Source organism: Chiloscyllium plagiosum, chromosome 1 (assembly GCF_004010195.1).
Source record: "Chiloscyllium plagiosum isolate BGI_BamShark_2017 chromosome 1, ASM401019v2, whole genome shotgun sequence".
In the NCBI taxonomy this organism is placed as follows: Eukaryota; Metazoa; Chordata; class Chondrichthyes; order Orectolobiformes; family Hemiscylliidae; genus Chiloscyllium; species Chiloscyllium plagiosum.
In genome coordinates this window covers 21,012,952-21,026,705 of record NC_057710.1, presented here as the reverse complement: position 1 = coordinate 21,026,705, position 13,754 = coordinate 21,012,952, and the positions used below count along the sequence as shown (strand labels likewise).

General features: G+C 44.2%; 1 long non-coding RNA gene across 1 annotated transcript in view; it reads left to right on the top strand.

Annotated features, from left to right (window-relative positions):
- LOC122554549 overlaps positions 1 to 11,344 on the top strand; it is a 129,253-nt gene extending 117,909 nt beyond the window's left edge. The window contains exon 3 of the long non-coding RNA XR_006313027.1: positions 10,217 to 11,344. This is a non-coding gene — a long non-coding RNA (uncharacterized LOC122554549). The remainder of the gene's footprint in view (positions 1 to 10,216) is intronic.
- Positions 11,345 to 13,754: the final 2,410 nt, after the last annotated feature.

The window sequence follows — 13,754 nt, the reverse complement described above, 5'->3', positions numbered from 1 at the left end:
GAATGAAGTTAGAGGGCGATGGAGATTGGGCTGGAGAATGAAGTTGGAGAGAGATATAGATTGGGCTGGTGAGTGAAGTTAGAGACCGATGGAGATTGGGCTGGAGAATCAAGTTCGAGGGTGACGGAGATCGGGCTGGGGAATGGGGGGAATGAAGTTTAGGGTGATGGAGATAGGGCTGGAGAATGAAGTTGGAGAGCGATGTAGATTGGTCTGGTGAGTGAAGTTAGAGACCGATGGAGATCGTGCTGGAGAATGAAGTTGGAGAGCGATGGAGATAGTGCTGGGGAATGAAATTATAGAGCTTTGGAGATACGGCTGCAGAATGAAGTTAGAGAGCGATGGAGATAGGGCTGGAGAATGAAGTTAGAGAGCAATGGAGATTGGGCTGGCGAGTGACGTTAGAGAGCGATGGATATTGGGCTGGAGAGTAAAGTTAGAGGGCGATGGAAATTGGGCTTGGAGAGTGAAGTTCGAGGGCGATGAAGATAGTGCTGGAGAATGAAGTTAGAGAGCGATGGAGATTGGGCTGGAGAGTGAAGTTAGATGGTGATGGAGATCAGGCTGGGGAATGAAGTTAGAGGGCGATGGAGATAGGTTCGCGAATGATGTTAGAGGGCGATGGAGATAGAGCTGGTGAATGAAGTTCGAGAGCGATGGAGATCAGGCTGGGTAATGAAGTTAGAGGCCGATGGTGATAGGGTTGGAGAATGAAGTTAGAGGGTGATGGAGATCGGGCTGGGGAATGAAGTTAGAGGGTGATGGAGATAGGGCTGGAGAATGGATTTATAGAGCGATGGAGATGGGGCTGGAGAGTGAAGTTAGAGGCGATGGAGATAGGGCAGGGGAGTGAATTTAGAGGGCGATGGATATCGGGCTGGGGAATGAGGTTGGAGGGCGATGGATATCGGGCTGGGGAATGAAGTTAGAGGGTGATGGAGATAGGAATGGAGAATGGATTTATAGAGCGATGGAGATTGGGCTGGAGAGTGAAGTTATAGGGCGATGGAGATAGGACAGGGGAGTGAATTTAGAGAGCGATGGATATCAGGCTGGGGAATGAAGTTGGAGGGTAATGGATATCGGGCTGGGGAATGAAGTTAGGGGGTGATGGAGATTAGGCTGGAGAATAAAGTTAGAGGGAGATGGCGATAAGGCTGGAGAAAGAAGTTAGAGGGCGTTGGAGATAGGGCTGGGGAATGAAGTTAGAGGGTGATGGAGATCATGCTGGAGAATGAAGTTAGAGAGCGATGGAGATTGGGCTGGAGAAGGAAATTAGGGAGCGATGGAGATTGGGCTGGAGAATGGTACCAGCTGGGTAATTCTGTCAGGAGCCGCTTCAGACATGATGGATCAAATGGCTGCCTTTTATCCTGTAAAATTCTCTCATTCTATTTAAAGCATCAGCAGCATTTTGTTTATCTGTTGGAGGCTGTCAGCAGTCAGGAGCTTTAGCTATGGAATTCTGTCCCCTAAACCACCTCCTTAAAACTCATCATTGAAACCTACCCCATGTGATCAGGGTTTCACTCAACTGGGTCCTTCTTTGGCTTGATGTTAAATTTTGTCTGCTACTCTCCTGTAAACAGTGTTTTTCCTGTATTTAAGGTGCTTTTCAAATGCATGTTGTTGTGCTACGTCAGAATGAAGACAGATCCTGTCTCTAAGCAACCTTCTCCTTTCTGTACACTTCCTCATAGAAACCCTGACTGGTTTGTCACAGAGTCATAGAGTCTTACAGCATACAGACCCTTTGGTCCAACCAGTCCATGCTGACCATAATTTCAGCGCTTGGCCCATATTCCTCCAAACCTTTCCTATTCATGTACTTACCCAAATGTCTTTAAATGTTGTAACTGTGCCTGCATCCACCATTTCCTCTGGCAGTTCATTCAATATCCGAACCGGATACAGTAAGCTAGTTTGGAGGAGAGGCAGGTAAACCTCTGTCTCACTTGGAAGGACTGTGTTGGGGGCGTTGGATGGAAGTGAGGGGGTGGTGTACTGGCAGGATTTGCATCTTTTCTGGTTTCAGGGGAAGGAACCTGGGGGTTTGGTGGCAGGGGGTCGGAGGGGAGAATGGCGCGAACCAAGAATTGGTGAAGGGAAAGATCCTTGCGGAAAGCAGAGAAGGGTGGGAACGGGAAGATGTTCTTGGTGGAGGGGTCTAGTTGGATTTGGCAGAAGTATTTAAGGATGATGGATTGGATGTGGAGACTGGTGGGGTGGTAGGTGAGGACAAGGGGGACTCTGTTTTATTGTGTTTGGAGGGGTGGTTTAGAGCAATGGAATGGTGAATGGAGGTGGTGCAGTGGAGGGATGTCTGGATGACAGAGGGGAGAGAAGCACATAGTTCAAAATAGATGGACATCTGGGATGCTTGGGAGCGGAATGTCTCCTCGGCCAAGCAGATGCGGTGGAGGTGGAAGAATTGGGAGAACGGGATGAAGTCCTTGCAGGATACTGGGTGGGAGGAGGTGTAGTCCAGGTAGCGATGGGAATCTGCAGGTTTATAGTAAACATCCGTCTGAAGACTGCCGCCGGAGATAGAAGTGGAGAGGTCACGAAAGGGAGGGAGGTGTCCGAGGTGGACCAAGTGAATTTGAGGGCAGGGTGGAAGTTGATGAACTGCACCAATGTAGCCATCGATGCAATGGCACAAGAGTTGGGGCACAGTGCGTGTGGAGGTACTGAAGAGGGACTGTCTGACATGCCCGACAAAGAGGCAGGTGTAGTTGGCAGCCTTTTCCCTCGGGTGGGGATGTTCAAAACTAGAAGGCACATTTTTAGGGTGAGGAGTAAGATTTAAAAAGAATTTGAGGGGCAAATGTTTTACACCGACCCCTCCCACCAAACCCTCAGGTACTTTCCGCTGCAACAGGAAAAGATGCAAAACCTGCTGGCACGCCAGTCACCTCTGCTCCACCCAGAGCCCCAAGCAGTCCTTCCAGGTGAGACAGAGGTTTACCTGCCTCTCCTCCAGCCTAGTTTACTGTATCCGGTGCTCCCGATGTTGTCTTCTCTACATCGGGGAGACCGAAAGTGAACTTAGGGAATGGTTCACTGAGCATCTCAGCCGGGACTGCAGGGGCTGACCTGATTTCTCATTCACCACTCATTTTAATTCCCCTTCCCACTTGTTTTCTGACATGATCATCCTTGGCCTCCTCCATTGCCACAACGAACAACACCGCGAGTTGGAGGAACAACACCTCATCTTCTGCCTGGGCAGCCTACAATCCAGAGGGCTCAACATTGAGTTCTCCAATTTCAAATAACCTCCCTTCCCATCCCCCAGCTCCCTTCCCAGCTCTCCCCCTTCCCTTTCACTCCTTCCTGCACCAACCAGATTTAATCCTCCCATTGACCAACCATGTTGTAACCTCTACCTGTCTTCACCCATCCCCACTTCATCATTCTGCCCCACCTCCCCCTTTATCTGAAGCTTCCTCTACACCTACTCCCAGTCCTGAAGAAAGGTTACACCTGAAACGTTGACTTCTCCACCTCCTGATGCTGTCTGGCTTGCTGAGTTCTTCCAGCCTCCTGCTTGTCTACTTTGGATTCCATCATCTGCAGTTTATTTTTGTCTTTAACTGTACCCGTCATGACTTTATAAACCTCACTAAGGTTACCTCTCAATCTAATTTGTGAGACAGCTGAAATTTGTTAAATTTTGGGCCTGATGCAGATTAGTTAGTCAGCAATCTCCCAGAAATGGAAGGTGGATGATCTCAATGCATCTGGCGAACACCAGAATGGATTATGCTTTGTTCTCCTGAGATACCCAGATATCTTCGAAACTTACAACTCCGCTCAACTCAGGAGAATTCACACATTGCAGGTCTTATCCTAGGGAGGGTCTCACCAGCAGCACTAACTTAACCTACCACTTTTTTTGGTGTTGACAGATCTGGAGGACGGTTTTCCCCCTTCATCTGGCCTTGGTGGCCTCAGCAAAGGCTGAGATGGTGGAAAGGTGGGGTCTTTAACACAGTGCCGTCCCCTCTCTCTACCATTCATACCTGGCTGCTCCAAGATCCCTCTCAAATATTCATGGTCTTGTTTTGACCTTCAGCTGATTGAAGGGATGGCTCTCAGACTTTGCCAGTGTGATGCCATGTTCTAAAAGAGTCGAGACACTAGCAAATTGTTATTCAAAGGACCGGAGGTTTAAAATTACCTTTGGCTTGTGTGTGGAGAAAATAATGGATTGTGCAGGAACAATAGGCAATGATCTTAATGATCTTGTCAGTATTTTAGAGACCTTGGGGCAGGATCCCTTAATATTTCCCAGGTGGCAGTGCCTACCCTCCCATCCATCTGTCTATCTCCAGTCTACTATTTTGAAAGAGGTTGGACAAGTTCTGAGCTGGTGGGATCACTCAGTTGAGGCTGTTAAGTGAACAAGTCGGGCTGCTTTCTGCATACAGTTCAATATTGAGGCTTACAGAAAGTAGGCCAGGTATGGGGGAGAGTTCACTTGCTCAGAGATAGGGGGGGAGGAAAGAGGCACCTTCATTACTGGAATCTTATTGAAATCAGATGTCCCTCAGCATCGCCCCTACACACCCTTCTGGGGCCACCTCCTTCATGGTTGTACATCCCTATTCCCTTCCCTTCGGAGGAGGATTCCCAATTCCCCCCTTAACCCCTTCTGAGCCGGACCTTATACCCCCCTCCCCAGCTGGAATTTCTTGCACTCTGCCTCTGTGCTTTGACTCTGGGATCTAACAATATTTGAAGCAGTGGCAATCACTCCTGGTGATGCTATCCAGGTGCTGCCAATATGAGGTGGGAATCTTATCCATGAGAGGTAGAGAAGCCTCACATGGAGCTAGATAACTCTCCTGATCGAGGGGGAGGTGGGTCTTTTGTCACCTTCCCCTGGGGTGATTAACCTCACCATAGGAAAAACCCTCTCCCTGATGCAGCACCCCTTTACACCAGTATGGTACTGACTTTTGACATTCGGGGCACTTACGCTTGAAATTCCAGAATCTTCAGCGGTGTCTGGTTAAGCTTTAACTTCATTAGAAACCATTTTGGTTATCCATCCGATATATTGATCAGCATTGGATATCAATATCCTTCATTGTACACCCGAAGAGTTGGCCACTCATCCCTTCGAGCTTGTTCTGCCACTCGATAAGATGGCGGCTGGTCAGAGTTCTGCACATCCCTGATAATCTTTCGTCCTCTCAGTAATCAAGAATCCATCTAGCTCGGCGTTAGTGGTATTTGAAGATTCTGTGTCCGCTGTGTTTGGAGAGAATGATTTGAGATTAAAAAGCCTCATGTGAACAATGGTGAGACTGAGTAGACATCTGTGGAGTCAGCTGTTGTTATGTAACAGAGGCTGCAGAAATCAATGAAAGATTAAATGAAGTGTTGTCACCTACTGTTTGGAAGCTTCTTCAGCAGTCAGCATTTCAGGCTCACAGATCCAGCAATGTTGATTTAATTCAGCGAACTTGAATCCATCCATTCAAAAAGTACAATAAAATGTTGGATGCGTGCAATTCAGCATCACAAATGTAATTTAATAAAGCATTTGAAACTGGCACATTTTCCTTCTGGAGATACCTCTGGAAGTTGTTCACTTTTTACGGCTCATTTCTATCACTTTCTAATGCCTACCGGCATCTAAGTGCATGAAGAGAGATCTGGATAAGTTCAGATTCTTTTGTTTGGAGTAGGGAATGCTGAGGGGGGAACCTGACTGAGGGGAATACGATTTCTGAGGGGCTTGGACAGGTTGGAAAGGAAGCAGCTGTTCCCCTTAATTGAAGGGCCAATAATAAGAGAGAATAATTCTAAGGCAGAAGACTGAAGGTCTGGAGGGGATTTGAGGAAAGATATTTTCACCCAGAAGGTGGTAGAGGTGTGGAATGCACTGCCTGGGAGGGCTGTTGAGGTGGGAACTTCACCATCTTTAAAAAGTATTTAGATCTGCACTTGAAGTTACGTAACATACAGAGCTATGGGCTAAGTGCTGGAAAGTGGTTCCAGAGTAGGTAGATCAGTGCAGTTCTAATGGACTGTAAAGCCTCTGCTGTACTGTATGATTCCATGATCCTATAATTCCATGATTCCATACATCCTTGGCAGTGAGAGGGGAGGATTATTAAGTTAACGTTGCATAGCCTGATGTGGTCTGGATCCATCAATCCACCGTGCTCAGTGGCCTTGCCTTTCACTATCTCTGAAGCCTCTTCCAATCCTACATCATTTAGAGATCTCTGCACTCCTCCAATTCACACCTTTAGGGTATCCTTGATTTTAATTGTTACACCATGGCTGACAGGACCTTCACGTGGCTGGGCCCAAAGCTCTAGAACTGATCCCTAAATCCTTTTGATTCCCTTTTCTCCTTCAGGACGGTCCTTAAAATCCAACACTTTGATTGAGATTTCACCCATCTGTCTTAAAATCTTAATTTACAGCTCGGTGACAAATTTTGCTTGATGTTGCTCCTGTGAGACACTTTGGGACATTTTATTACGTTAAAGGTACCACATAAATGCATGCTGTTGCTATTAATATATGCCACATAGAAATGTCCCTCAGTAGCACTCAGTACAGCTTGGAAGATTAATTCACTCAAAAAGAACCTCCACAGACTGTACTTGGCCACTTCACCATCTTATTTTCCCAGACGGAGACATAGCAGGCAATTCGTCCTCATCAACTCATAAGAATGAACTTGTGTATGTTTTGGAAATATTTTAAAATCAAGGATTTTACTGGCATCGAGTTTTATTTTAACTGTCACAAGTGTAAATTACTCTACACATAACTTCCACTGGTTTTTAAGTTGACCTATCACTAAGCATGATTTTCCTTTATCATTTGGATCAGTCCTGTGGTATAACTGATGAATTCATCTTAGTTTCATAAACAGAGCTCCTTTCCAACTTTGCAAAATTCCAGAGGCCACAAATTTCCTACTTTGACACCAGTTCATAAGGATTGTGAATTTAGCCCAAAATTTGAAACATTGCAAGACGCAAAGTCAATATTTGTGCTGGCTCTACAATCCATTGCTGCAGTTATTATTTACTTAAATAGCGAATGCTAATGCCCAGAGCCAAGTGCTTGCCTCCTCATTTTTTGGGGGGTTTAAGGTGATTAGTCTGTCAACTAGTCCATAGAAGGCACAACCCTCTGTAATGCACAACATTGTTTAGACTCTCCACCAGTGCAAAAGGGTTTTTTTGTGTGTTAAGACTCTAGTGGCAGAGGTTGGCTATGTAGAGATCTTGGCTTGTCCTGAATCTATTTAACTAAGAGCACTCTCGCTGTGATTGTTCAAAGTCTGACAGTAGAGTGATGGGATTTTCTCATTATTTGTACATTGGTCATGGATGTCACTAGCTATGACAGCACTCGCTGCCCATCCCTAATTACCCCTTGATCTCAGTGGCTTCCCAGGCCATTTTAGAGGGTAGTTAAAAGTCAACTACATTACTGGGGATCTGGATTCACACATAGGCAAAACTAAATGAGGATAATGGATGTCCTTTTGTCAAGAATATTAATGAATTAGATCAGTTTTGTGACAATCAATACAGTTACATGGTTGCCGCTAGGGTACAGCTTTTAAGTCTAGACTTTTTGTGGAATTCAAAGTTTGCCATTGAAGACGGCGTGATTGGAATTCAAGCCACGAGAGCATTCATTTGGGGGTCCGGATTATTAGTCCAGTGATATTTGTCACATGTAGCTTGTTAATGACTTCCTGTGTTCCCCAGTCTTAGATAGTTCTTGCTCAAGAAGTTGCTCCAAATGGGGGGGCTCAGGTGCAAGCCAGGCAGTCGGTGGATTGAACAGGTCATCATGAAGTGGGTAAATGAGGGGCAGTTTCAATGAGCTCATTGGTGGATGTGTGGGGAAGTGATGTTTGTGAAGACAGGAAGTCAGGTTCGAGGTGTCAAGCAGAGGGTTCCAACTGTGACGCTTGTTGTTGCATTCAAGTGAATATTAACAAGATGTGTGCGTGTGTGTGGTGACCTTCGCTAGACGGATGCACGGTACTCTGCTGTCGAGTATGATGAGGCAAGTGCTATAGTGCCGCATATAGATCCAACAAGTTTGGTTAGTAAAGTGTTTCCATCAAGCACTCCCAGGATGAACTCTGACTGAGAGTCACTCTGAAGTATGTTAGCTTGGGATCATACTTTACTCCCTGACCTTTCACATGTTACAGTGGTCGATCTACTTTGTAAACTCTTCATTTAGGGTTTGGTCCAGATTGCAGAAAGATGGAGTTTGAACATGACATCAAATTAAGCTAATCCCTCCTGCCTGCCCTAGATCCTTATCCCTCCTGTCCTGGCATTTTCATGTGCTTATCTAGAAGTTGCTTAAATACTCATATTATATCAGCCACCCCGGCAGTGTGTTCCACACTCCTACCACTCTCTGTGTGAAAAAAAACTGCCCCTCATGTCTCCTTTGAACTTACCCCCCTCATCTTAAATGCATTATCCCTAGTTTTAGACATTTCAACTCTGGGAAAAGGATTCTGACCGTCAACCCTATCTATTCATCTCATCATTTTATAAAATTCTAACAAATCTCCCCTCAGCCTCCACTGCTCCAGAGAAAACAACCCAAGTTTTTCTAGCCTCTCCTTATAGTTCATATTCCTCTAATCCAGCAGCATCCTGCTAAACCTCTTCTGCACTCTCTTCAAAGCCTTCACCGTTTTCTTGTAACGTGGTGATCAGAATTGAACGCAATACTCTAAGTGTCCATAACCAAAATCTTAAAAAGTTGCAACATGATATCCTGATTCTTGCAACCAATTTCTAACCAATAAAGGCAAGCATGCCATATTTACTACCCGATCTAACTGTGTGGCCACTTTCACAGAGCTGTGGACTTGAACGCCAAGGTCCCTCTGTACATCAATGCTGTTTACAGTCCTGCTATTAACTGTACACTTTTATTAATATTTGATCTCCCAAAGTGCAGCACCTCACACTTAACCAGATTAAACTCCGTTTGCCCATTTGTCTGCCCATATCTGTAACTGATCTATATCCTGCTGTATCCTTTGACAATCTTTGACACTATCCACAACTCCGCCAATCTTTGTATCGTCTGCAAACTTACTAACCCACTCATCTACATTTCCATCAAAGTAATTTATATATATCACAAACAGCACAGGTCCCAGTATGGATCCCTGTGGAACACCACTAGTCACAGACCTCCACCACTACCCTCTGTAGGTAGTGCAAGTCACTTCTGAATCCATGCGGCCAAGTCACTGTGGATCCCATACATCTTAATCTTGTGGATGAGCCTACCATGAGGGACCTTGTCGAAAGCCTTGCTAACATCCACGTAGGCAGCATCCACTGTTTTAGCCTCATCAATCTCCTTACTTGCAAGTCACTTGTAAATATATTGAAGACCCTTGGGTCTCGCCACGTGGCAGGTCCTTGGGCAGTCTTTATTCACTTCTTTATTGTCCAAGATCAACTTTATAGCCTGCAGGTGAGGCTGAAACAATGCAGTTTCAAGACTCCCCCTCCCCAGCATACTTTTAGCAAATGTTCAAGCTATCGAAAACAAAATAGATGAACTGAGATCTAGACTTACCTTCCACAGGAACTAAGAGAGTGCTATGTGCTCTGATTCACAGACACATGGTTCACTCTTGACTGTGCCTTGTAAGCTGAGGAATACACTACACATGGTGTCCTTGGGTAAGGCAAAAGGCTGAGGGGATTGCTTCCGAATCAACACCTCTGGGTGCTTAAACATGGCAACCCTGGTGAGCCACTGCTCCCCAGACCTAGAATAATTTAAAGTAAAATGCCATCCCTACTATCTTCTGCATAAGTTCACCTCTGCCATTCTGACAGTAGTCTACATAACCACCCGAGGTAGATGTGAAGAATGGCCTGGATTAAATTTACACCATCACCATTTAAGTCGGAACACCCAGATGTATACAGAAAGTCCAGATATGACCTCCTCAAATCTATCAGAGATGCCAAGAGGCAGTACTGGGCCAAGTTAGAGGGCCCAAACTGACCACACAAACACCATCGCTTGTGGCAAGGCCTGAACAACATAATGAAGCAGAGTAAGATAGCAAACAGGAACATTTACCTCCCTGATGCACTCAATGCTTTCTCTGGTTGGTTCAAGCAGAATGCCAGTGGTGTGGTGTCACCTGTTCCCTCTGTCTTCACTGCAGATGTCAGATTGATCTCCCTGAGAGTCAACCCTGGGAAAGCAGTAGACTTGGGTGGAGTCCTTGGCGGTAGACATCTTCAACCTCTCTCTGCTACAAACCAAAGTCCATGCCTGCTTCAAGAAGACCACCATCATCCCCGTACCTATGAAAGCACACACAACGTGCCTTAGTTGGCCCCCCACCAGTGGTTCTGACCTCCATAATCATGAAGTGCTTCGAGAGACTGGTCATGGCCCACATCAACGCCAGTCTCTCAACTTGCCGCGATCCCCTACAATTTGCCTCCCGATGTAACAGATTCAAAGAGGATGCCTTATTCCTAGCCATGCCCCCATCCCTGAAACATCTGGACAACAAGGACACCTACATCAGACTCTTGCTCATTGACTATAGTTCCATCTTCAACACCATTATGCCCGCCAGAGTCATCTCAAAATTTTGTGACCTTGGTCTTGACTCTGCAACTGGATCCTCAGCTTTCTGACCCACAGACCGCAATCAGTAAATATAGGTAACTGCACCTCCTCCACAACAACACTCCACGAGCCCATCCAGGATACGTTCTCAGCCTGTATTCCCTGTACACCTACAACTGTGCAGCCAAATTCCAAATGGACACCATCTACAAGTTTTCTGATGACACCAACATAGTGGGATGGACATCAAACAACAATGTGTAGGAATACAGAAAGGAGATAGAGGGCTTGGTGTTGTGATGCAATGATAACAGCCTCTCTCTCTCAATATCGGCAAAGCTAAAAAACTGATCATTGAATTCAGAAAAAATGAGGAGAAGACACCCCATCTACATCAACGGAGCTGAGATTGAGAGGGTGGAGAGTGTCAAGCTCCAAGGAGTGACTATAACCAGCATCTCTCCTGGACTTCTCATGTAGGTGCGATGGTCAAGAAGGCACAACACCTTGTGTTCCTCAGGTGGCTCAGGAGATACAGCATGCCCATAAGAACCAACTTTTACAGATGCACCATTGAAAGCATACTGTCAGGATGCATAACGGCCTGGTGCAGCAACTGTTCTGCCCAGGACTGTAAGAAACTGCAGACGGTTGTGTGCACAGTGCAGATCGTCACAGAAGCCAACATCCCGTCCTTGGACTCCATTTACATTTCTCGTGGAAAGGCTGTCAACATCACTACAGACGAGAGTGTGGTGCTGGAAAAACGCAGCCGGTCAGACAGCTTCCGAGGAGCAGAAGAATTGACATTTCGGGCCAGAGCCCTTCATCAGGAACCGATGGTCCGAAACATCGATTCTCCTGCTCCCCAGATGTTGCCTGACCTACTGTGCTTTTCCAGCATCACACTCTTGCCTCTGATCTCCAGCATCTGCAGTCCTCATTTTGTCCTAATATCATTAAAGAACCCTCCCAGCCTGATAATGCTTTCCTATAACCTCTTCCATCAGGCAGAAGATAGAGGAGCCTGATCACATGGACCAACAAGTTCAAGAACAGCTTCTTCCTGACCATTATTAAACTGATGAATGGACTCTCTAACTTCAAATAATGTTGATCTTGTTAATGTTACTCTTGCCTTGCTCAAGTCCTGTGCAGTGTAACCTGTATGCCTCACTCTGTCCAAGTTCTTTTCACCCTATGATCGGTATGTCCTTGCTTACTATGACCTGCCTGCTCACAAACAAAGCTTTTCACTGATTGTCGTGTACACTTGACAATCAATCAGTATCATCTGCTACAGAGGACAGTCAAGATACCTAGTTAGAAATAAAAGTTTGAGGATGGTAAGTATAACTAATTAGGTAGAAAATGTATTGATATACAAAAGATCAATGTTGGACAGGAGTTAATCATTAAGGAGGTCATTCAAACTAGGAACAGTCAGAGAGGTCCATTCAGATAAATCAAGGGAATAGGGAGACAATGCAAATAGTCTGCTCTTAAAATTAATACACTAGTATGCAGCAAAAAGGGACAAACAATAGTTTAAACATGTAAAAGATGGCCTGGACAAGGATCTGAGCACAAAACTAAGATGTTAACTACAGGAAGGGTAACAGAAGATGTTAACTACAGGAGGGATAATCTGAAGCTTTCATTTGGCAAAAGACAGCATTCATTATTCCATGAGACATGAGGATAAAAAAAAATTCATATTGAAAACAGATAGATATGTGAGTCAAACTAAATGCAATTTTCTTATACCGATAAAACATTTACAAAGGATTTGTTTAAGATTGAAAGCATCAGCAGAGATGAAAGAAATCTTCTAATAGGCATTATAAAACACCATAAACAAATTGACAAAATACAAACTCAAAGCTTTATAAAGGAATAATAAAGGATAGCGTATCACTAAAAACCGGTAGGAACATATACAGAGAGTTAACACCCACATGGGCAAAGCAAGAGGTATCCAAACAATATAAAAATAAAACCTTCTCATTGAAATTTCTAAAGTATTAGAAACCTCTCGATAATACTTCGCCAAAGATATTCTTTCCCCATTGGAAATAAATTATCTGACTCACTAGGCTTTAAGGTAAAACTGAACTTCAAACACTGACGGACACTCTATTCCCAGAAATTCTTAAATAATTATATAAAACATCAAACTGGATTCTATTAGCTTTGATATTATATCTTATAATTGATTTTTGACACATGAATTCACTTATCCACTTGAAGCGAATTCCTTGATCATTTTTATTCATAAAATTGTAAAATTAGTAAATCATCTTATTGAAGTTTTTCTGTTACAACTGAAACAAACCTTACTCTCACATTGTACTTATGTGAGGAAGAGGAAAATCCCAGATCGTTGAAATATCTGGAAAGTTCATAGTACAACTAAGGTTTATTAAAGTTAGGAGGAAAGTTTCAACTCAATATTTTAAGTCATTTAGGAAATACTTTGATATATAGATTAGCTCCAACTAAGTGTTAAAAACTGTGACTCATTTCATAAGAACTGTGGAAACATCACTACATCTTTAGAAGCAGGCCTTTGTATCATAGGCAGCAGGAATATATCTGTCTTCGGGTGATTTCAAAGCCATTTTCAACAGAGGTGATTACTCAAATGTAATAATTGTACATTGTAGACACTCTGCCTTTCGGTGTCAGTTCCTTTGATAATGACTTGTGCAGCAAAGTCAGTTTGTATTTCTGACTAGAGAGGGAAGAAATCGAAGGATTATAATAAAAGGCATGCCGTTGTGGCTGATTAAAAATTAAGAGTTATGTTTTGAATTATTTACTACAAGAATGTGTTCGTACTTGTAAATATGTTACATGTATCAGGATGAGACCTACATTTTAACTTTGTTTTATAAGAAACAGAAATTTGGGGACAGTTTCTGCTGTTTTTGATGGAATGTTGTTTTTCAGACTGGAGACCTGTGACCAGTGGAGTGCCACAAGGATCGGTGCTGGGTCCTCTACTTTTTGTCATTTACATAAATGATTTGGATGAGAGCATAAGAGGTACAGTTAGTAAGTTCGCAGATGACACCAACATTGGAGTTGTAGTGGACAGCAAAGAGGGTTACCTCAGATTA